General features: G+C 42.3%; 2 protein-coding genes across 4 annotated transcripts in view; one reads left to right on the top strand and one right to left on the bottom strand.

Annotated features, from left to right (window-relative positions):
* Positions 1–24940, bottom strand: part of FUT9 (fucosyltransferase 9) — a 240233-nt gene that overhangs the window by 13959 nt on the left and 201334 nt on the right. The window lies entirely within an intron of this gene.
* LOC128341261 (uncharacterized) overlaps positions 1–24940 on the top strand; it is a 121207-nt gene that overhangs the window by 43246 nt on the left and 53021 nt on the right. Inside the window, exon 1 of one of the 3 annotated variants that reach the window (XM_053287549.1) lies at positions 9474–10222. The exons of the other annotated variants lie outside the window; for them this stretch is intronic. The gene's annotated coding sequence lies outside the window, so the exon portion shown is untranslated. Of the gene's footprint in view, positions 1–9473; positions 10223–24940 lie in introns of those variants that run through there. 3 annotated transcript variants of the gene reach the window in all.

The following is a 24940-nucleotide window of genomic DNA, read 5'->3' as shown; positions in this document are numbered from 1 at the left end:
ATTTTAATTAATAATCAGCAGGATAAAGATGCCCCCTATTAACTTCGCAATGCCTGGACCAATAGGAACCAAATTGGGTACAGTTGTAGGGACACATAGGGACACCTCAACCGCGTAGTTTGTGATGATGTCATCCACCCCAATCCAAGATGGTGGATGCATTAACTTTTGAGGCACAAGTGGACTAACTTGTGAACTGCTTAACCAATTTGAACCAAATTTGCTACAGCTGTAGGGACACATATGGATGCCCTAATGGCATGGTGTGTGATGATCTCATCAACTCCAGTTCAGAATGGCAACTGTGTGAACATCTGATGCACAAGCGGGCTAATCTGTGGACTGCCTGACCCATTTGAACCAAATTGGGTACAGCTACAGTGAGTGACACACAGGGACACCTCAATGGCATAGTCTTTGTTGATGACATCCACCCCAATCCAAGATGGTGGCTGCGTGAACATCTGAGGTGCAAGCCGGCTAATTTGTGGACTGCTTAACCCATTTGAACCAAATTGGGTACAGCTGCAATGAGTGACACACAGGGGCACCTTAATGGCATAGTTTGTGATGATGTCATCCACCCCGATCCAAGATGGTGGACATGTGAACTTTTGAGGCACAAGTGCACATATTTGAGGACTGTCTAACTGATTTGAACAAAAATTGGCACCGTTGTAATGAGTGACACACAGGGAAACCCCAATGGTGTAGTTTGTAATGATGTAATCTACCCCGATCCATGGTGGCAGATGCATGAACATTTGAAGTGCAAGAGATCTATTTTGTAGACCTTGATTTGAACCAAATTTAGTCCAGTTGTAGAGACAGTGAAAGGAAAGTAGGCTGATTAGGTCTTACTAGAACAACTTGTTATTTTAATGTAAATCGCCCTGAGCCATTTTAGGAAGGGCAGTATATAAACTGAATGAATGAATGAGTAAAATCTACTAGAATGTCCTTCTGTGCCATTCCGCTAAATTGAACAAAAGGCAAAACTCCCATTCATCTTGAAGAGCTTGCATTGGAGTAGTTTTCAATGGGTAATATCCAAATTTCCATTTAAGTAAATTGAAGCAAAATATCCCCAAATTCAGGTGTGCCAGTTTAGGTGAATTGTGGATTGAAAGCTTATGCCTTAAAAATGGGATATTTGAATACATCTGCTGCTGCACTTGAGGAACCCTTTCTGTTGAACAGATGATCAGTACTGTCAGCTCTGTAGAAAGCCAATTTCTTATGTATCACTTGTTCTCATCATTTGATTCCTCAACACTTGATGCTTCTCAGTGAAATATGTGAACTGTCTCCACTGAAAAGGATTGAGCTGATATTGAATAATATGATCTGCCTTTATAGCTAGCAAAATTCATTTAGGGTTTAATAAGAACTAAACATTTTAGCGTCTGTATGTATGTTGCATCCACTTGTTGGATATGCTGTCGCAATACATAGTATAGAATACAATATGGTATGAGATTTAACATTGTTCTGTATTAGGCACATAATTTGGCTGTCTTGCTACCTTTATACTCAGTATCATTCTGATACAAGTGTTCATTAATTTTTACATAAAGTTTTATGTTCATAGTCTTAACTTTTAGCTTCTTCTACTCACTATATTATGTTTTAGGTAATTACATAGAGATTACCTTGTAGGAGTAGATTGCCTTAACTGTTCTTTTGTTTACTTTATTGTTATGCTGACCAAAGACCTAAATAAAGACTTGAGTGCTTGAGAATAATATGAAAATTTGTTCTGTGGAAATAATTTTTTTTTGCACATGCAAATTATCACTTGATGTTACTGCCAGCAGCATGAACGTGCATGTACGAATGAACCTGGGGATGTTGCCTACCACTTCTCCTTCTGACTGACAGTGCAGTTCATGTGCTTAGTGGTGCACATGTAGTCTTGAGTTCTGATGCTGAACTCTTCTGCCCCCACCTGAGCAACGTCTTAGGAAAAGATCTCTGAATGAACCCTATTTTTGCTTCTGATTTACTTTATTGGATTTAAGCATTAGGGAATAATTGATCTTTTTTCCTGACTTTACTTATGTACCCTGAGTGGTGGTGGTGGTGGTTGTTACATTTATATCCCGCTCTTCCTCCAAGGAGCCCAGAGTGGTGTACTACATACTTGAGTTTCTCTTTCACAACAACCCTGTGAAGTAGGTTAGGCTGAGAGAGAAGTGACTGGCCCAGAGTCACCCAGCTAGTTTCATGACTGAATGGGGATTTGAACTCGGGTCTCCACGGTCCTAGTCCAGCACGCTGCACGTGCTGGACTAACCACTACACCACGCTGGCTATACACAATGCTTGACTGTAGATGCTTAGCAAATTTCACAGATTTCTTCTACCCATAAAACATGGTTCAGTGTGCCAAAGTAACCTTAAAAACAGCAATTAAAAATAGCAAATAGAAACACATTGAGACAAAATGCCTGTGATGAAAAATGTTCACATTGATCCAGCTCTAGATAAAGGCAACTAGTTGTGCCTAACAACTGGAGGGCATAGATGTGGACCTTTCTCCCCATTTGCATCAAAAGAGGCATCTAGCCAGTTCAATGGGACCCAGATGAGCATTGCAAGGTGGAGGGGGTTGCATATCTGGATATATATGTATTCCACATCAAACGTGCATGTGGAAACCTGCTTCCATTCTCAGATCTTTCTTCACCAGGTCATTTTACTTTTGAGATCCTGACACTTAAAATAGAATTTGTTGAATTTCACTTGATGGTGAAAACATTAACAAATAAACAAATATCAGGAAATCAGACTGAAATCAAATAATTGCAAAAGAAAGCATTTATTACTTCTATATTACATATTCCAAAACTCTTTCAAAAGATCAAAGCTTCAGTTGAATTTTATAGTCCAATGCTGGACATTTTAGCATCCCCTGTTTCAGTTTTTCCAAATCTGACATTTCCAGCTGTCAAAATAGCTCATATTTCTTGCCACATATTGGTTCCACTGCACTGCATATTTGCAGATTTAGCCCCCGGCTCTAGTTTCCTAATCTGTCGCATGGCTGTGTTGTTGTTGTTTCTTCAAACCATGAGATGCTTTATTCACCATACAATTCAATATTATACAAACCTTGGGTTGCAATTCTAGGCATATTTATGAGGACTTACTATTGAATTCCGTGGGACTTACTGTTATGTAAACAAGCATAAGAGCAGCCTACATGTTAGTGAAGGAGACATAAAAATGCCCCATCTAGATTCTACAAAGCCAGGAGTGCCAGCATTATTTTAATAGTCTAATCGCCCCCCCGCCCGCATATGCCCACCCACCTTTGCAAAAACAAAGGCATATTTATAATAATTTGATTCACTACATGTTTTATCCCACTTTCAGTCCAAAGCAGGAAAAAAAAAGGCAGTGACAAACTACAAATGTTAAATGCTGCAACACCATAAACAGGAAAAAGAAAAAGAGATTTTTAAAACTCTCTATAAGGTAATGCCCTACACAAATGTCTTATAGTTAATGGGTCTGATTCTGTTCTGCACGGCAAGGGGCAGAACAGAGTGAAAGGAGGTGGTGGTGGTGGGTCTTCCACACACATATTCTGCTCCATGTCCCTCCCATTCCCTGCGTTTTCAAAAGGCAGGGAAATCAGGAGGAAGAGGGAAGAGGAGGGGCAGTGGCAGCTGCCACTGTTGTCATTGTTGCCACTATGGACCCGCAGATGCGTTTGGGCAGGAGGAGCTTGGAGACACAGGGATGTGGGACAGGCATGGGCAAGCAGGAACAAATGTCCCTGGGCCCAGAGGGTCAGGGGCCTCTGGGCCCTTGAACACTTGTGCAGTTCAACTATGGAAGTTGCATACCCATGACATCACATGCCCGTGGAAGTCACATGCCCATGATGGGATTGGTTGGGTACAATGGTAACACAATCAGTGTTGCATAGCTGCTCCAATAGATGACTGCATTCTCTCTTTACAGTGGGGCAAGAGCGGCGGAGCGAGTGGGGGGAGATGTTTGTTGCCCTACTCCTTGTGTCTGACATCAAATGCAGGGGTTGAGGCTTGGGATGCATGTGTGCTTCGTGCACATGATGGGGGGGGTCATGGAGACTTGGGGGTCTCGCTACACCCCTGGGGACCTCGCTATACCCCTGGGGACAGTTTTGGTAGTGTGAGTAGAGGGTGTGTGTTGAGCAGGGGACTTGAGAAGGGGCACATGGGGACATGGTTTGGGAGATTGTATGAGATATGTGAGTCAGCAGGACTTGGAAGGGTTTGGGGGGGGTTGGGGTGAACGGGAGGGCTTGGGGATGTCATATGGCTGTTATGGGCCAAGTGGGAGGCTTGAAAGGATGCACTGGGGGTCATATTGCACATGACTTAGGATATTTTGTGCATGTTATGCTTTTCATGGTGTGGTATTAGGAATGGGGACAGCAACTCAGTTAGCTGCCAAAGGTACCAGTGGGGCTTGGACCAGGCCTGGTGCTATGGAAGCAGCTACTTCTGGATGGTCAGGAGAGGAGGACAGATGGGTGCTGAGTGAGACAAGAGCCTTATATCATGCCACATGAATTTGCTCCCAAAATAGAAATATCTGCTCAGGTTCAATATTTCTCATCCTGTAGTCATAAAAATATATTTATCTATTTGCATGCTGCTCTACACACTTGGGAAAAGAACTTTGCCACCTTATCTGACTGAAGAACTACACATCAGGGGTCATCCAAGATTTGGCATTAATGGTTTCTTAAGGCCTCTGCAACTGTTAACTAATTAAAATTACAAACAATAAAACCAGAAAATGATGGTGATTTCAGGCATTAATGCTATAATAAAACAATACATGACAACACCCCAGAAATCTGCTGTAACAATTCCTTTCTGCAGCTGTCCTATGCTAATCTTGCAATCTAGTAACTCACCCACCCTGACAGCCTCATGGGTTACTGTCTGAGCAAAAATCATTTCATTGCTCTAGGTCCCTTGGGTTAGATTGAGACTTTCTTGTATCTCCTAGTTTCAGTTTAAATACTTTGTTACACCCCATGTGGTGCTTTCTAATTTTGCTGATATATTTATTTTCTTTGGTTCCTTTCAATTAAAGGCTTTTCTGCCTTGTGGTGTGCACAACTGTAACATAAAACTAAACTAATTTAAACAATTTGTGTTCATACATTTTAAATTCATTTTGTGTCCCATCCTAAAGATCATTTTTTTTACATGGGTACCTGTATCCTGTCAATGAAATTGCTTGAGGGTTGTGTTTTTAGTACTCAGAACATATCTCTCAGATTAATACAATAAATCCATGGCCACAAACGCATCCAATATATTATGCCCTGACTTGATGAAGGCTAAACACAGGTGAGGAGATGCTGAATGTTGAAAGTCTAGATTACTAAGAGTACAGAATGTTAAAGAGGAGGTGTCATCAGAACCAACATTATTCTAAAGGAACTCAGAAAAAGAAAATCATAAGTGAGTCAGCACTGGTAGAAGTGCGAAACAGTAATTTTTACTGGTCACTGGGCAAGTACAGGAGCACTCAGGACAGAGCACTGGGGTCTAGGCATAAATCCTGTATTGTCAGTTTAACTGTCATGGTTTACCCCCCAAAGTTCTGGGAAGTGTAATTTAATGAAGCTGCTGAGAACACTCAACAAAATAAATCTTGCTCCAACAATCAGAATAAATGCAACTCTATTACTGTATTCAAACATTCTCAGCAAGGCCTGTTCCTAATAGAACTTCTGTATCCATAGATAACTAAACAGCAAAATTATACTAGGTTGACTCAGCTCAAGGTTGACTCAGCCTTCCATCCTTCCGAGGTCGGTAAAATGAGTACCCAGAATGTTGGGGGGCAATATGCTAAATCATTGTAAACCACTTAGAGAGCTTCCAGTTATAGAGCGGTATATAAATGTAAGTGCTATTGCTATTGCTATTGCTATACTAGTGAAGTGGAGCAGCGGGGAAATGCTTGACTAACAAGCAGAAGGTTGCCGGTTCGAATCCCCGCTGGTATGTTTCCTAGACTATGAGAAACACCTATATCGGGCAGCAGCAGTATAGGAAGATGCTGAAAGGCATCATCTCAGACTGCACAGGAGGAGGCAATGGTAAACCCCTCCTGTATTCTACCAAAAGAAAACCACAGGGCTCTGTGGGCTCCAGGAGTCGAAATCGACTTGAAGGCACACTTTACCTTTATTGACTTATTGCAGATACTATCAAACTTTGAACACAGTCCTCTGCCAATACCAACATAACTTAGCTTATTAGAAATTCTTTGCCAAGACCAAAATAATTTAGCTCATTAGAAATTCTCAGTAAGATAAATATTATGGTTCAGTAATTTCCACTATTTTCCAGGTGGGGGCCACTTTGGCAAGACACTTTCAGTATAAGAGAGCCATTTCCCACTGTTCTGACCTCTCCAAGGGCTGCACTTTCCCCAGTGCTAAGTGGGGAGAACAGGTGGGACTTCAAGAGAGACAAAATCCTCTCAAGCCCCAGCATCATCTTAGAATGTGTGCACAGACTGATGGGAAGTGTAGTCCTTCCTAGTATCTTCTCCACAGAACTCTATGGGGAAAGCGCTGGTTAGGATGTCACTTCCCAGGGCTCTGGGCACACTTTCCAAGATGGTGCTGGGCTTGAGAGGATTCAATTTCACTTAAGGGAAGCCCCACCAATGCTGGGGAAAGCACAGCACTGTGCAGTCGCTACTGTTGTCTCTGCAAGGTGCCAGGGCTGTTGTGTAAAGTACAGTTGTCTCTTGTTAACCATGGGTTTCCCAATCGCAGATTTGTGGCAGGTCTTGCCAACCATGACCTGAGTAGCCGCGGTTTCGTGAGTTTTTTTGGAAATTTGGGAGGGGGGTTGGGGGGAATTTGGGGGGTCAGGATGTCACTTCTGGGGTCAGGGATTGATTTTTGGAGGTCAGGTGATCAGGTTGTTCTTTCTATTTTTAACTGGTGTGTTTTTCCCCAGACTTTTTGTGACCATGATTCACCTAACCCCGTTTCCCATTGGTTTTAATGCCTTATCAACCGCGAATTTGCCAACCACTAGGTTTTCCAGGAAAGAATCCTTGCGTTTGACAAGGGACAACTGTATTTGGCTTCAACTGAAGCTTTGCACAGGCCTGATGAACAATTCATAGAAAGTCGCACTTAGGGACAATGGCAGAGATGTGCACAAATCGATTTTTTTGATTCTATTTGTGCCCAAAACAAATCACCCCTGATTTGTTTTGTATCCAAATCTACCCCCCCTCCAAATCACCCCAGATTTGATTTGTATTTGTTTTGATTCAATTTGGATTCAGACCAATATGGGCCACTTAACAAGGTCCCAGGGGCACCAAATTTGGGTGGTGTGTAGGTCCCCTACATAGGTGGTGCATCTACCACCCAAATTTCAAGGCAATGGGACACTTGGTTGATTTTTAATGATCTTTTTTAGTTTTTACTGATTTTGAACATTTCCGCCATAGGAAACAATGTGGATTCGAAGTTGCCATATCCTAACCCTAGCACAGATCCCCAGATTTCATTTTTCTTTTAAGCTAAGCTCTAGCCCTTGTAGAAGTGGAGTTATGGAGCAAAATGTGCAGTCATTATGTTTCAAGTGTTTGTATTCTTTGGTGTAAAATAACTTTTCCTCATAATGAATCCCTATGATGATTCATTGCACATCTTCATTTCTTCTGTTCATTTTGACTGTCACTGGACAGTGCCAACTATCAACTGCCATGTGCCAACTGCAGCCCCCACCTGCAAGGCAGTGGGGTACTCATTTTAATTTTTAGGAATATTGAAATGTTTAGATTCGCTGGTGTCTAATAACTTTTCCTCATAATGAATCCCTATGAGGATTCATTATACACCTTCGTTTTCTTCTGTTCATTTTGATTATCATTGAACAGTGTCAACTGCCATGTGTCAACTGCCCCCCCCCCCACACACACACACTGGGGTACTCAATTTATTTTTAAGGAATTCTTAAAGTGTCTAGATTCTGTGGTGTCTTCATTACACACCTTCATTTCTTCTGTTCATTTTGACCCCACTGCTTTGCAGGTGGGGTGGAGAATCAGTGGTATTCCATGTTCCAACTACCCTGCAACCTACAAGCCACTGGGTACTCAGTTTATATTTTAGGAATTTTTGAGGTGTTTAGACTCTTTGGTGTGTAATGAATCCTCATAGGGATTCATTATGAGGAAAGGTTATTAGACACCAAAGAGCCTAAACACTTGGAGGGGGGGAATCCTATAACATAAACTGAGAAGTACCCCACTGCCTTGCGGGTGGAAGTGTAGTGTAGTTGGCACATGGCAGTTGACAGTTGTGTAATGAATCCTCATAGAGATTCATTGAGGGGAAGAATTGTTGTTGTTGTTATCAAAACCCTACTTTTCCATAGTTCTCAAAATCTAAGAAGCAAGACTGAACGTGCTTCTTCTGTTTCTGGATACAACCCAGAAAACAAAAACCAAGCCACAGATTAGAAAGCATGGCTTTTCAGTCCACCATATCTCTCCAAATTACAAACATTTCGAAAGCCTCATTTTTAAAGATAGTGATCAAATCTGGTACCTTTGCCCCTTTCTATGTAACTTTTCCACTTTAATTTTACTTTCAAGAAGCAGGTGAAAGGCCATTTGGCACTAGCCAATTTGTTTTACTTCAGCTCTCTGAAGGGATCATGGTTGCTTAGCAACCAGAGACATTCTCCCTCTGAGCCTGCACTGGGCCTTATAAACTTAAGAGTTTTCCTAGCTTTGGCTAGTAGCAACAACATAAAAGTAAAATTCCTTCATGACTTTTTAAAAAATATATTGTTTTATATTTGTACAGAACCAGAAAAAAATGCAGGAGACTAGAAATTAAAGTTTTTCTGATAATGTACCATAAACATCATTTATATGCTTATCCATTTCACATATCCCCAAATGCTTTTTGTTTGTTATGCTCACCACCAAAGTAGCCCTACCAACAAAAAGGCTGTGGGAAGATCCTTCCCAATATTATATTAGGGTCCATAAAGGCTGTTCTCCTTGCATTAATATGTTTGTTGCTCACAAGCAAGCCACCACAACAGACAAGGGGGGAAAGCCAAAACGAATTCTTCCCAATATGATATCGTGGAGGGTACCGCCTCAGCAGGCCCTGCACATAAAACAACTCACTGTCGTTAGGTTTTGACTGGTTCTATCATCAAGTCACTGGAGCAGAAAGGCAGAGTGATAATTTAAGTAAGTAGGTAGGGTAAGCAAGTTTACCACGACACAGTGGCCAACAGATTGGAAGAGGTCAGTGTACATACCCATACCAAAGAAAGGAGATTCAACAGATTGCACAAACCATTGCACAATACCCATAATTTCACATGCTAGCAAAATAATGCTCAGGATCATCCAACGCAGATAAGAGCCCTACGTGGAAAGGGAAATGCCGGTGAAAAAATGGGTCTACAACTAAATGTAAAGAAGACTAAACTAATGACAACAGGCACAGCAACCAGCCTCAGAACTGGCAAAGAAGACACTGAAGTAGTAGATAGCTTCTGTCTTTTAGGACTGACCACCAACAGTAAAGGATCCAGCAGTCAAGAAATACGCCGCAGACTAGCACTTGGTAGGGTTCCAATGAAGGCCTTGGAAAGGATATTTAGATGTTATGACGTGTCTATACCTATAAGGATTAGAATTGTGTTCAGACCATGGTTTTTCCCGTGACACTCTATGGATGTGAAAGCTGGACTTTGAAGAAGCAAGAGAGGGGAAAACATTGACGCTTTTGAACTTTGGTGCTGGAGAAGACTTTTGAGGATACCATGGACGGCCAGGAAAACGAACAAATGGGTCATAGAACAAATCAATCCAGAATTTTCACTCAAGGCACAAACTATCATACTTTGGACAGTATGATAGTTTGTGCCTTGAGAGACCTTGACAGACCAAGCTCAAACTATCATACTTTGGACACATTATGCGAAAACACAGCTCCCCTGAGAAGTCCATAATGCTGGGGAAAGTTGAAGGAAAGGAAAGAAGAGGACGATCAGCAGCAAAGTGGACTGACTTGATCACAACAGCAATGAATGCATCACTGAGAGACATTAAAGGCCAAGTCGAAGACAGATCATCCTAGAGAGAATCTATCTAAGTGGTCGCTAAGAATCGACACCGACTTGATGTCACTTAATCAATCAAGGTAGGGTTGCCAGATTTGTTTGTTTGTTTGTTTATACACAGAGAAATAATAAATAAATAAGATGGCTCCCTGTCCCCAAAGGGCTCACAATCTAAAAAGAAACATAAGATACACACCAGCAACTTTCACTGGAGGTACTGTGCTGGGGGTGGATAGGGCCAGTTACTCCCCCCTTGCTAAATAAAGAGAATCACCACATTAAAAGATGCCTCTTTGCCATGTTAGTAGGTATGGCAACTTTTACTCTGATTCTCAACTATTTCCAACCCCCTCTAACTATTTCCATGTTGGAGGGGGTGTCTGGAGTCCAGGGCCGATATCTGCCACCAGCACTGTGCAGCCAGCCAGTTATCCTTTTTCAGCACAGCAGCTGCTGCTGCTGTGTGGGCCATGCCTACCAGACAATCAAAGGCTCTCCCAACACATAGGTAGCCCTAAACCTCCCCCACTTGACCTGAAAATCAGCAGCTTCAGTGTGATTGTGCAGTGTGCGCATGCTGAGCAGCCTGCCAACCAATAGCCTCCCCGCTGCTGCCAGAAATGCTCCCACTGCCCATGCCACTGAAATGATGACGAAGATGACAGTTGGACTTAGAGAAAGCTGTGAGGGTGGGGGGCACTGGATGGCAACAAGAGACTGTTCGTCTCCCAGAGACTGGCAGCATTTATTTATTATTTGTTATTTATTCATTAAAACATTTGTATACTGCCCAAAACTTACGTCTCTGGGTGGTTACAACAGAATAAAAACAAAGTAAAACATTCGTTAAGACAAAAATGGGAAAAAACCACACATTACAACAATTAAAAAAATTTTAAATAATATTTTAAAACAGCAATAAAACCATTAAAACAACATTAATTAAAAGCCTGGGTGAAGAGATGTGTTTTTAAAGACTTTTAAAAAGGTTTCAGAGATGGGGAGGCTCTTATTTCACTAGGGAGCGCATTCCAAAGCCTCAGGGCAGCAGCGGAGAAGGCCCGTCCCTGAGTGGCCACCAGACAAGCTGGTGGCAACTGCAGACGGACCTCTCCAGCAGATCTCAGTGGGTGGTAGGTTTCATGACGAAGAAGGCGTTCTCTTAAATACCCAGGGCCAAAACTGTTTAGGGCTTTATAGGTTATAACCAGCACCTTGTATTTTGCCCGGAAACATATTGGCAGCCAGTGTAGCTCCTTCAATATAGGAGTTATAGGGTCTCTCTGAGATGACCCAGAGACCAGCCTGGCTGCCGCATTCTGGACCAGCTGTAGTTTCCGGACTACGTACAAGGGCAGCCCCACATAGAGCGCATTACAGTAATCCAGTCTGGAGGTTACCAGCAGATGTCCCACTGTTTTGAGGTCGTTCACCTCAAGAAACGGACACAGCTGGTGTATCAGCCGAAGCTGATAGAAGGCACTTCTGGCCACCGCCTCAACCAGGGAGAGGCTCGGATCCAGAAGCACCCCTAGACTGCGTACCTGTTCCTTTTGGGGAAGTGTGACCCCCATTGAGAACAGCCGCTGAGAGGTCCAGAAGGACCAACAAAGTCACACTTCCTCTGTCAATTGCCAATTGGAGATCATCCATCAGGCCAACCAAAGCAGTCTCCACCTCATAGCCAGCCCGGAGGCCAGTTTGAAATGGGTCAAGATAATCAATTTCATCCAAGACTGTCTGGAGCTGGGAGGCCACCACCCTCTCAATTACCTTGCCCGGCCACGGAAGGTTGGAAACAGGCCTGTGTCAGGGTCTGGCCAACCGCCAGGGAAGATCACGGGACAAAACGGAGCTGCTGCAACAGGATACAGCTCAGAAAGTTCATCTTGACCATACTTGGCTGCACGCTGTCGACACAGTGGTTGACAAATGTTGCTTTTCAGCAGTGAGTAGAAAGCTGGTGACGTGATTTATAGTGCAAGCCGAGAGCTCCCAGCTGGCAGGAATTCAAGGCTTATCAGCCCTCTGCAAGAGGCGTTTGCTCCTCCTAATAGTCTCTAATTGCGTCCTGCGTCTCGTAATACGCCGCTGTTGTGGAGTCAGTGGGGGTTGATTGCAGAGCTCCTCTTCGGATTTGTCCTTCACGATTTCTGCTGTCTCAGGTTGTTGTGCCTGCTCTGAACCATTAGCTGGATCTACCACAGCCGTTTCATGAACACTGACAGCCGGGCTCTGCCCCTCAGACACTCCTGAATCGGCTGGAAAGTTGACAGCTTCCCCTTCCTCCTCGCTGTCGGAGATCGAGGGCGTGACAGCCTGTAGTTGTTCAAGTCTGAGGGATCCAGGGTAGGCCTCTTTAGAAATGGTCTAATAATTGCCTCCTTAAGACAAGGAGGCTTCCTACCTTCCCTCAGAGACGCATTTATAATCTCTACCAGGCCATCTACAACAACCCCTGCCAGATAATATAAGCCATGTCAGACAAGGATCAAGAGAACAGGTGGTAGGCCGCACCATTCCAATCAGCTTGTCCACATCCTCAGGAGTCACAAACTAGAACTGATCCAACCTAATCACACAAGAGGAGTCGCTGGACATCTCCACATCAGACACTGAAGTAATTGTGGAGACGGAGTCTAAGTTGGCCCGAATACGAGAGATTTTTTCCATGAAGCGGCAGGAATCCATTTATTCCCAAGAGCCATTGCCAAGTGTTTGCAGCAGCCTCATCCTCTCGGAGTGACACTCACTTCTTCTCTGGCCGAGTTCAGATGAAATAGGAAACTGGAGGTCCCTTCACCTCCGGTTTCCTAACCTGAATATCTGAACTCGGAGAAATTGAGTTTGCAGGGGAAAGCGACCCACGGTTTCCCTCACCAAACTCCACTCTGAACCTCTGGTCAGAGTGGAGTTTTACCACTGAAAACTCAATTTCTGCAGTGCTACGTTCAAATGCTGGTGCCGCAGTTTGGGTCTGACAGGACCAGAGCGGAGGGACAAAGCTTATTGGTTGTGTGGGCTGTCCTGTCAAGAAGGAAGCCTGCACAGTCACCTCCCCTGCCTCTCTGCCGTCTCTCTGACTGCCGAAAGGCCACTCTCCCCAACGTCTGGACATGAGAGCGGGGTGGGTGGGTGTGCAGTTCTGTGTGATGTCTGAACCCAGCCTCTGTCTCTGCTCATCAGTCCAGGTCAGGAAAAACAGTTAAGTGATTTTTTTTTTAAAGGTTCAGGTAGAGCAAAAGCCCAAGAAAAGCAAAGAATCACCAAGTTCAATAGCCTATGCAAACTAGGCTCAGCAACTGTCTCAAAAGGAGTGTGAAGGATAGCTTCTCCCAAAGCTTTCTTTTTTCCCCTGCAGTAGGCCAGGCTCTTTCACTACTACCACCTAGTAGTTTCTGCCTCTTCTATCCTGTAGCAATCCCAGTTCAGTGATTTCAAGCGGTTCAGCAGGCTAAGCAGTCTGCTTTTGACTGCCTCACTCAGCTTTCTCCTTTATTCTGCTTGCATCTTCACTGTTCCAGCTGTGTCTCTCAGGGTCTTACTCCTGGAAGCTCTTCTCACGATCCATGAGAAAAGCTTCTGTCGGGTCTGTGGGGGGAGCGGGCTTAGCCTGCTCTCTCCACAGAGGAGCCTGCCCAGAGCCCTGGGCTGCCAGATCAGCTGCCCACAAGATTGCCATCTCCATCATGGAGCTGAAAGTGGTTGCGGAGATTGGGGGCTGGCTGGCCCCCAGAAGTTCCAGGATGCCCTGCACGAGTGCATGGGGCATCCTGGAGAGACTCCCAAGGCCGGGAGGCTGCTTGCAACCTCACGGTCAGGGGTCTATTCGTGGGTCTCCACACGCTGTGGCAACACACGAGCAACAACATGAGGTTACCAGAGCGCTTGCTCCATTAACCTCATTGGAGAGGAGAGTATTTTAGGCGGGCAAGCCACCTTGGGAACACTGGGCTCGCCTGTGAGCCCAGTGGTTCCCATGATCAATGGAAAGCGTGCTAAGCTCACTTAGCCTTCTTTCCTTGATCGTGGGAATAGACTCCTGGTCAGCTCCAATTCTAACTTTCACTCTCACTTTAAAACTCTTCCTCCAGCTTTAACTAACTTTCTGCTGCAGGCAAGCCTTTTAATCTCTTATGCCCTCCAACTTAAACCAACTCCATTAAAAAAAATATAGCCAATCAAATCAAACCCTCTCTTCCTTCTAAAAGTTAAACAGCAGAACTCTTTTCCCTCCCAGACCAAACTGTAGAACAGGACCTGTGAACCTTTGACTGCTGTGGAGCGTCTTAAAACAGAACAAGAGAGTAAGCAATTACATATATAATATGGAAATTTGAAAAGCACAAGAAGGAGGTAAAGGCCTCATTTTTCACAGATATTAAGGCCCCCCCCCATATTAGTATGCCTCACAAGTTATAAAATGATTTCAGAGATTTAATAATCTACATGAAGAAATGAAACCGAAGCATTTCTCTTTCCCTCTAACCTAGTATACCTCTTTATGCTTTTTTAAAGTAGAAAAGCAGAGTAAAAACAAACTAAATAAAATTATTTTATTCTTCTCCTAATACTCTCTCACAAAATTTGATGTGATCAGACAAAATGAGACATGAAGCTTTTCTAGTCTTTTCATTGTTGTGTGGAGTTAGTTGCGGCGCATGCCCCTGTGTGACCCAAGTCAAGACATCGGGTGTTTTTTGATGCTTGAACAATCTCCCTTGTTTTAGGATTCCAGACAGATAGCAAAACCAGGTTATCATGCTCCTTGCGTGCCATCATAAATGGGCAGAGGACTTCATTTGGCTTGATGGGTCGCAGCTGTGCAGGTCTTCTCTAAAATTTAGATATTGTGTTGCTCTTGCACAGACGTGTGTGCAGTGTGTGTGCACATAATGTTTTAACATTCTGAGAATATTTTTACTGAGAGAGATTTAACTGAAGAAGAAAAGTCTTCATCCCTCTTTACTCTTCAGGTGTTAGGATTCTAATGTAAATGACACTACTTAAAGGGAACGACAGTAAATTATTTTTGTCCTCTGTGTTCTTTATCTTTGGAAAATACTTCAGTGCTGAAATCTGAAACAGAACTAATTATTGAAAGAAAAGGCAATGGTGGTGGAGGGGACATTTTTCTACATCATTTCCAAACAAAAAGCCAAACTTTTGCAGATACAATTCACATCTCTGTTCAGAATGGATTGTCTGATTTATATTATTTTTGTATCTACCAGAGTTATCATATTATGTGTGAAATGTTTATATGATTATAGATGGCCTGTGTTAACTATGCTCTATTAACTTAGGTATTATTTTGTTTTGTGTAGAAGAAGCTGGTACCATTTATCATGTTTTTGTGCTACATTGCTTTGGGCTGGTTTACTGAAATTAATGTGGCTCTTTGAATAGCAAAATATCACTGAATGAGAATTAGATAGATACAATCTGACACTTACTGGGGATTTTGTCTTTGTACTGAATTTTTTTGTTTTTGTTTTGGCAAATCATTTATGTTTTGATTTTTTATGAATTTTTTTTTTTAATGAATTAATCCCCCCCCCCCCATGCTTGCATTTTTGTATTGAAAAAAACCTCTAAAGTAGACTGGGATCAACAAGGGGTGATTAATTCCCCAGGAGTGGGAGAATTAAAGTTACAGTTGTATAACAGAGTGGGCAATGTGTTCTAACTACTCCTCCACACATGCTACAAATACTAATTTGAATTAGTATTTGTAGGAGGGCCTCCCATGCAATTGGGGGGTGGGAACAGTGCAGTGGGAGGAGGGAAGGACACACAGCACACACATATCCTGACTGTTGGGGGTTGTTAATTTTACCCCCAGTAGGTAAACAGCAGAGCATTAAGGAAGAGAGCACACACTTCATTTACCGAGTAGGTAGCAGAGGATGGCTTAGTTGTTGCAGCTATTTAGGGAAAACACATGGAGATTCTTGTAGAATTAAATACTAAGTATTTATTGGTTAATACATTTGGATAGGAAAGACCTAATCTTAATCTAAAGGACTACATAATGAATAGGCAAGGAGAAAGAGAGATGTTTCCATCTGCTCTCTAAGAGGAAAGGAGGGATTGTGACTCAGCACAGGAAGTGCTGAAGAGTCAGATCAGGGGTCATAGAGTAGTGACAGATAGGGAGACCCTTACTCACTATCTCTACTCCCAGTGCCCCTAGTGGTCATTAGGATAGTAGGCAGAGGCGCAACTAGGGAAAACGGCGCCCAGGGCAAGCACTGAAATGGCGCCCCCCCCACCGTCCCCGTCCCCCCCGTCCCCCCAACATACTACATTATACTTAGGTTTTTCCTCACAAGCGCTCGCCGCCGCCACCAAGCCAGGCCACTGACTGGCCGCCAGGCGCCAGCAAAGCAATGGGGGGGGGCGCAGGTGGCGCGGAAGGGACCGCTCGTGGGGAAGGGGGCACTGACGCGCTCCCTTGACTGCTGCAGCGCTGCTGCACTGAGCAGGAAACATTTGTATTAACAAAAAAATTTAAATTGTTTTTTTTTAAAAATTGGTCATAGTGGCGCCCCCCACGTGACCAGAAAAGATGGCGCCCGGGGCACGTGCCCCCCCTGCCCCCCTATAGTTACGCCTCTGATAGTAGGTGCAAAAAGTTGATGCATGGCAGGGGCGTAACTACTATTAGGCAAGGAGAGGTGGCTGCCTGGGCCCCCCACGCCTCGAGGGGCCCCCCAGAGGCAAGTCACATGACTATACATTGTGAAGTGTGTGTGTGTGTGTGTCAGTGAGGGGCCCATTTTAAAATTTTGTCGCTGGGCCCACTCCAGCCTTGTTACGCCCCTGATGCATGGGAACTCCATCTCCAACACTGACTGCACATGCTGGGGCTGGTATATGATCATCCAAACTTGCCCTAAAGAATAGGAGAGAGAGGAGGAACTGCAGGATTGCTGTTTTGGGCAGCAGCCATTGATCTCAGGAATAGCTAGTTCAATACATAGGTAAACTCCTGTCCAGTTCTTCAAAAGGAATAAATCTGTAGCAGCAATTTTGAGTAATATAGTTCTTTTAAAAATGTTAAAATCTCAGGTACCCCCACCCGAATATGAAGAATAGGGAGATATGGACAATAAAACAATGATATACATTACCTTTTATCTTCCTAGAACCCTTCAATTTTTTTTTCATGGAAAAGCAGCCATCTCTAATCATTCAAGAGCCATGCTTCTTAAAATAAACAAAGCAAATTTATTTCCTTAACCTTAGGAAAATGACTTCATTTTAAGGTATCTGGTAGAAATAATTAATTGTCCCTTCCTTATATATGTTTTGTCATGAGAAATAAGAGAAAACAGGACCATTAAAAACAAATCCATCTTTGTGTGCTTCTTGTACAAGTATTTATATGGGTGCTCTTACTATATGCACTTGATGTGTGCACGTGTGTGGGTACACGCACGGGTGCCTCTCTTAAATCCATTCTGTCACAGTATGCCTCTAAGGGCTGACAAGGCAAAATGATGATTAACTGCAACAGGAACATGTTGCCTTATTCTCTGGAAGAAAGAGTGGAAGAACTCTCATATTAGATGTGGTAAAGCATGTCTTTCTGGAATTTACTAAATTAACCATTTATTGTAACACAAGACTGAGTCCCAGTTTAAGAGATGCATTTAATAATACATGCTAAGGATCATTTGCCTCTTTCCCCTTTTGTTTTTTTAAAAAAAGTACCAAAAGGCACCAAAAAACTTGACTATATCAAACCTTGGAGCTTGGAAGTGAATAGTGGAATCAAGGCTTGATTTAACATCACCAAACAGGTACAATATTGGTTTCAGTGACAGGATGTATTAAATTTTCCCTATTATTTTATTCTAAATAATATGTTTATTTAATAAGAAAATAAAAAGAAATAACATGATTACATTATCATCTCTTGAACTTCCAGCAGTTATATATGACATATTACATATGACAATCCAAAATTCCGCTTCTATCCTTTGCTAACCTTCCCCCTCACATCAGATATTACGGAAAGATATAAATAATGCATTAATCAGCCCTCAATATTAAAAAACAAACAAAAAACCCAAACAGGGTGTGGATGTTGACCCTATGCTAAATTGTAATTTATGAAAGGTTCCCAGATTAACGCAAATATTTCATCTGAGGTGTTCCACAAATAAGATCTTGGCCATCGAGACATATTCCCATAGCTGTAGTAGCCATTTATCCAAGGTCTGGGTTGCCTGTGACAACCCTGGCAGTTGGCAGCACAGAGAATCCTGGCAGCAGTAATCATATATAAGGACAACTCCGTGTGTTTAGTGAGTATACAAAGTTTAGTCATATTTAACAACAACAAAAAAGCTCAGGTGAATAGAGAAAGTTTTATTTAAAATTTGTTGCATCTTAGAGTGAATTTCCCCCCCAAATTGTTGTGCTTTGCCACAAGTCCACCACATATGATAGAATGTCCCCTCATGATTCTTACATTTCCAACAGTCTCCCAAGTAATTACTGTCCATCTTTCTAATGGTCGCAGGAGTAATGTACCAACGAAAATTCATTTTGTACCAGTTTTCCCTTCAGGTACTATTTGCTGTAAATTTAATATTCACATTCCATTGATGTTCCCATTGTTGAATATAGATTATCCTGTTTAAATTCTGTAGCCACTTAATCATGCGGTCTTTTAGTTGTTCTGTTTCTGAATCATATTTCAGCAGCAACTTGTATATCAATCCCAATAAATGATCAACATTTCTGGTTATTAGTACTTCAAATTCCGTTAAATCTCCAAGCTTACCACCTTGTCTTTGTATTTCTTTCTACACTATAGAACTAATTTGTAAATACTGAAACCATGAAGGTTCCTCGGACCATTCCAAAGTAAGAGTTTGAATAGATTTAGGTTTTGCTTTTCCATTAGTTAAACTTTGCATACTATATGCCTTCTCTCTCCAAGGATCAAACTTATTAGATTTTTCTTCTTTATGGGGAAAAAATATATTTAAAATAGATGCCAAAGGTGTTAGATCCGGGCTGATCCTTTTCTTATACTTGTCCCAAACATTTAGCAGACTATTTATGATTGTGTGGGATTTTATGTCCTGGTTGTTTCTTTTTATGTTAGTCCATAAAAACTTATGTAGCCCATCTGAAAGATCTGATCCCTCCATGTTCATAATCAGACTGTATGGTTCTCTGATCCAATCCAAAATCCATGTCAAACAGCCGGCGTGATAATATAATTGCAAGTTAGCCAATCCTCCCCATTCTTTTGCATCTTGCATAACCCTAAACTTGATTTCTGGCTTCTTATAAGCCCAAATAAAGGAATTTATATTCCTCTGCCACATATTCAACATCTTATCTTCAATTCTAACTGGAATAATTTGAAATAAAAAATTCATTCTTGGTAAAATATTCATTTTAACTGATGCTCTTTCCCAGCCAAGAAAGGTTTAATTTTTTCCACCTATTTAAGTCTGCTAGGATAAGATTCCACACTGGTAGGTAATTGTTCTTGAACAGGTCTTTATTGTTCCCTGTTAAATCAATCCCCAAATATTTAATAGGTTTTGCTGCTGTTTGAAATCCAGTCTTATCTTTCAAATACAATAATTCTGTAGCTGACAGGTTCCATGTGATGATCTGTGTTTTGTTTTTGTTAATCTTATATCCCGAGATCCTGCTGTACTGGTTTATATGCTCCATTATTGCATCTAGAGAGTCCTTTGGTTGAGTAATTGTGAGAACCACGTCATCAGCATACAATTTTATTTTATGCTCTTAATTCACCATCAATTCCATAAAATTCTTTGGTCCTGCCAAATCTTCTTTGCCAGAGGTTCAAGAGCCAAAATAAATAGCAGTGGAGAAAGAGGGCATCCTTGTCTAGTACCCTTGTTAATGGCACATTTATTTGGATTTTTTTCACTATTATCTTTGAATCCATGAAAGGAAATTTGACCCACAGTTCATTCTTCCCCAAACCTTAAACAGAAAGGACCAATCCAAATTATCAAAAGCTTTCTCTGCACCCAGGAAAATCATCACTGCTTTACTCTTCCTCTTTGAAATATCATCTATTGCGTTCAGTACAAATCACAGGTTGTCTTTCATATATCTCTTTGGTACAAATCCTGTTTGATTCGGATGTATTATATCAGTCAGGAAGCCCTTCAACCTTCCTGCCAAAATCACCACAAAGAGTTTATAATCAACATTCAGCAGAGAGATTGGTCTGTATGATTCAGGTCGAGTTGTATCCTTCCCTTCCTTATGAATAAGAGAGATGAATGCTTCTTGCCAGGAGGAGGGCATAGCATGGCAGTGTAGTATTTCATTCATTACCTGAGTCAATGGGCAAATTAATATTTCTTGAAAATACTTGTAATAAACCAAAGGAAATCCATCTAGGCCAGGGGTATTATTTTTTAAACACCGTATTGCCTCTTTTGTTTTCTCCTCAGAAATCGGTTTATTAAACAATTCTTTCTGTCTGTCCGTAATCAATGGTATCTGTAGATTTTCCAAGTACTGTGAAACCTCCTCCAGAATCTGTTTCCTTTCTGTATAATTTGGTGTAATAATCTGTAAACTGGTCAATCATTCTGTCTGTATTTGAAACAAACTCTTCCCCATTCCATATGGAAGTAATGACTCTCTTCTCGCATTCTTTTCTTAGATGTTACGCCAGTAGTTTATCGGGTTTATTTCCCTTCTCAAAATGTTTTTGTTTTGCATAAATTATGTTCTTATATGTCTCTTTTGCTTCTATGAGATCCATTTGTTTACGAAGCTCCTTTATACTCTGCCATATATCCTTCGAAGGATTCATCTTGTGGGTCATTTCTAAGAGATTCAGCTCCTTTAGTAAGGACTCCTTCTGCTTTTGCAGAACCTTCTTCCTCCTCGAAGCCTCCGAGATGAACAATCCTCTCATAAAAGCTTTACTGGAGTCCCATACGGAGAATAGTGAGACTTCTGATGTTATATTTCTCTGCAAGAAACTCTTTAATTCATATTGGCACTTCAACTTAACTTCATCTTGCAGTAACAGAAGATTATTCAATCTCCACCTTTTTGGCCCTGTGTGTTCTCTATTAAGTCTAATTACTAGCAGATTGTGATCAGCATACGTAAGCAGAGCCACTTCCACCTCAATCAGTCTCGGTAATGCAGATTTCAAGATCATACACATATCTATTCTGGAGTAAGTTTGATGAGGTTGGGGAAAAAATCCTTCTTTTCCAGAGGATGCTTGTATCACCAGGCATCTTCTAAGGACAGAAACGTCATGTAATCCAACACGTTTCTTGGCAATCTGTCAGATTTCTTCTTGTGTTGTCCTGATTTATCAAGGGCTAACGAGAGAACTGCATTCCAATCTCCCATCTCAAGGATTTCTCCTTCAGCTATCTCCAGCAGTGACTGAAAAAATTGATCGTAGAATTGAGTCTTGTTATCATTTGGAGCATAAATTGAGGCTACTGCAATTTTGAGTTGTTGCTCAGTTTGGAACTTCAGTATTATATATCTGCCAGCTGTATCCTGTACTTGTGCTTTGACATAAATCACCACGCCATTTTTTTGTATCCCCAGAAGCCACATAACTTTGGCCCAGAGATTTACAGTCCAACAAATTAACATTACTCAACTTAATATGAGTTTCTTGAAGGCAGATGATATCTTCTTTTTCTTTTTTCAGTTTCAGAAAAATTCTTCTCCTTTTGAATGGATTATTCAATCCATTAATGTTTACATTGAATATTTTTATTTCATCCATGATTCTAAATTCTTAAAATCTTTTTTTTTAGTCCTTCCCCCCTCTAAAAAGCTGAAGCTTGATTCCATTTTGCATCTTCTGGTTGGTCCCCATCCAAAGTTTTATCTGGCATAATTGAGGCATCTGTTACGCTTAGAGAATCCAGAAAGCATTTTGCATCTTGAGTTGTGTATATCTTCACCTTCCCATGGTCCATAAAAACTTCCAAGCAAAATGGTACTGCCCACTTGTATTTAATTCCTCTCTCCTGAAGGGCAACAGTCAAAAACTTTAACTCCTGGCTCTCAGCGCTTCCTTAAAATATCAGCAGGGACATCTGGTAAAACTCAATCTGCTTGTTCCCTAGTTCCAAAGGAGAGTCTCTTTGTACACAGATAATTGTTTCCTTGGTCCTTTTGTTTGTAAATTTTATCATGATATCTCTTGGGAGATTCTTATCTTGGGCATACCTGGCGTTCACTCTATAAATTTCTCAGATATCAAGAGAATCTTCTGGGTCAAGTCCCAAAAATTATAAAAGAAGAGATTCAATCTACTTTTCCAGGTTCTCTTTTCCCACCTCTTCTCCCACGCCACGAATTTTCAAGTTACAGGCACAAAATTGAAATTCTAAAATCTCCACCCACTGTTCCAGGTGTTTATGGTCAGATTCTTGTGTTGTCTTCACTGATTCCAGTTCCTTCTGATACTCTGTCACCTTGTGAATAAGTTGGTCATGCTCAGCTAATTTCCTTTCAGCCACATCAAATCTGGATTTCACTTCTGTTTGGAAGGAAGGAAGGAAGGAAGGAAGGAAGGAAGGAAGGAAGGAAGGAAGGGACGCCAAGCTTTCTCAGAAGATGCAATAAAAGAAACAACCAGATTGTAAAACCAGGCAATAAAACTGTAAATCTCGTAAATTGCCTCTAACCTCTATCCTTTTGATATCTAAATGTCTAAATGCCTAATTGTAATAACTCTGTAATTGATTGGCTCAGGAGGTTTAAAAAGCCACTTAGGAATAAAGTATTTTAGTCTTTCAACTCTGATTAGGTCCTGGTTTTTAAAAAAGAAAAAAGGTAGAGGGGAAAGTATTTTAAAAGTTGAAGAGATCAGCAATTTTAAAGTCTTAAACTATATAGCAGGCAAACCTCTGTAATGCAGATGTATGGCAAGTAGGGGTGTGCAATTCAGGTTTTTGGTGATTCGGTTCGGGACCCAAACCGAATCACCCCCGTTCTGTTCTGTGCCCGAATCTGGGCTACCCGAATCACCCCTGATTCAGTTCAGATTCGGATTAAATCCGAATCTGAATCGATTCAGGTAAGAAAAATGGGTCCCAGGGGCAAAATAGTGGGGTGGGGTGGTAGTGCCCAATGGTTGGAGGCTACCACCCAAATTTCAGGGGAATTGGGCAAAGGGCTGATTTTTGGGAAATTTTTGAAGTTTTAGTGTCTTTGGGGCAGTTTGGGGGCATAGCGTGGGATCTGGGCAAAAAGAGAGGGGAGGGGTGGTAGAGCCTAATGGGTGGAGGCTACCACCCCAATTTCAGAGTGATTGTGCAGAGGGCTGATTTTTGGGGAATTGTTAAAGTTTACGCGTCTTTAAGGTTTTTCCTCATAGGGTATACATGGAGCTTTCAGCAGCCCCATAACTGCACTTGGGGGGTGCTGGGGTGGCCCGGAGCGAGTGGTAGTGTAGTGCACATAGGGTGCCAACCACCCCCATAGGTTTCTAACCCATGGGGTACAGGGTTCTGTTGTTTCAGAGGTATTCTGAGTGTAGATTCTATGATAGCTAATGAGATTTTCAATGAAACACCATGAATCCACTCTAATTTGCTATCATAGAATGCACACTCAGAATACCTCTGAAACAACAGAACCCTGTACCCCATGGGTTAGAAACCCATGGGGGTGGTTGGCACCCTATGTGCACTACACTACCATTCGCTCCGGGTCACCTCAGCACCCCCCAAGTGCAGTTATGGGGCTGCTGAAAGCTCCATGTATACCCTATGAGGAAAAACCTTAAAGACGCGTAAACTTTAACAATTCCCCAAAAATCAGCCCTCTGCCCAAATCCTTTGAAATAATTCAGGTAGCTTCCTTGCCCCTACCTGGCACTACCACCAACCCCACACTGCTCTAGGCCACCCCTTTGCCCCCTGCGTGAAGCTATATATTTGCTGACACCGCAATGCTTCTCTATGGGGAAAAACCTTAAAGATGCGTTAACTTCAACAATTCGCCAAAAATCAGCCCTCTGCCCAATCACTCTGAAATTGGGGTAGTAGCTTCCACCCATTAGGCACTACCACCCCACCCCACTCTTTTTGCCCGGATCACACGCTATGCCCCCGAACTGCCCCAAAGACACTAAAACTTCAAAAATCCCCCCAAAATCAGCCCTTTGCCCAATTCCCCTGAAATTTGGGTGGTAGCCTCCATCCATTGGGCACTACCACCCCACCCCACTATTTTGCCCCTGGGAACTGAAATTCGAGCTGACATCACATCAGACCTTTTTGCATTCAAATCAATGGAGGCAAAAGAGACGTCATACCGAATCACCCGAATTTTTTGGGCATGAATCAGGCGTGATTCGGCTCGGCCCCGAAAAATATCGGGGGATATTGGGGATGATTCGGTTCGGACCCGAATCACCCGAAATTGCTCGTTTCGGGCACAGATTGATCTGTGCCCGAAATTTTTTGCACATCCCTCATGGCAAGTATCTCCCACGATCTGAGAGTGCAAATGGTATCTGCTTGCAGAAAGGTTCCTCTCTGAGTTCGCCCGAAACACCCGAGATCCTTAAAATGACCCAAAATGCCTCTAAAGCAGCCCCCAGTTGGGAAACCAGCTCTTTCTTCTGTACCCAGACTTGATGGGTTGGGAAGCAAGATGGCATCTCGTTAGCACCATTTGAAAATGGTGCATCCTTCCCTATTATTTTAAAATAGCCCTGAAATGCCTGGCCTAGGCCCTGTGTGAAGTCATCCTTCAGTTTAGTGTATAGTCCTCTGAAATGCACA

This window comes from Hemicordylus capensis, chromosome 1, assembly GCF_027244095.1.
Source record: "Hemicordylus capensis ecotype Gifberg chromosome 1, rHemCap1.1.pri, whole genome shotgun sequence".
Classification (NCBI taxonomy): Eukaryota; Metazoa; Chordata; class Lepidosauria; order Squamata; family Cordylidae; genus Hemicordylus; species Hemicordylus capensis.
Note: the sequence above shows the minus strand (reverse complement) of the source record. Positions and strands in the feature narration are given on the sequence as shown.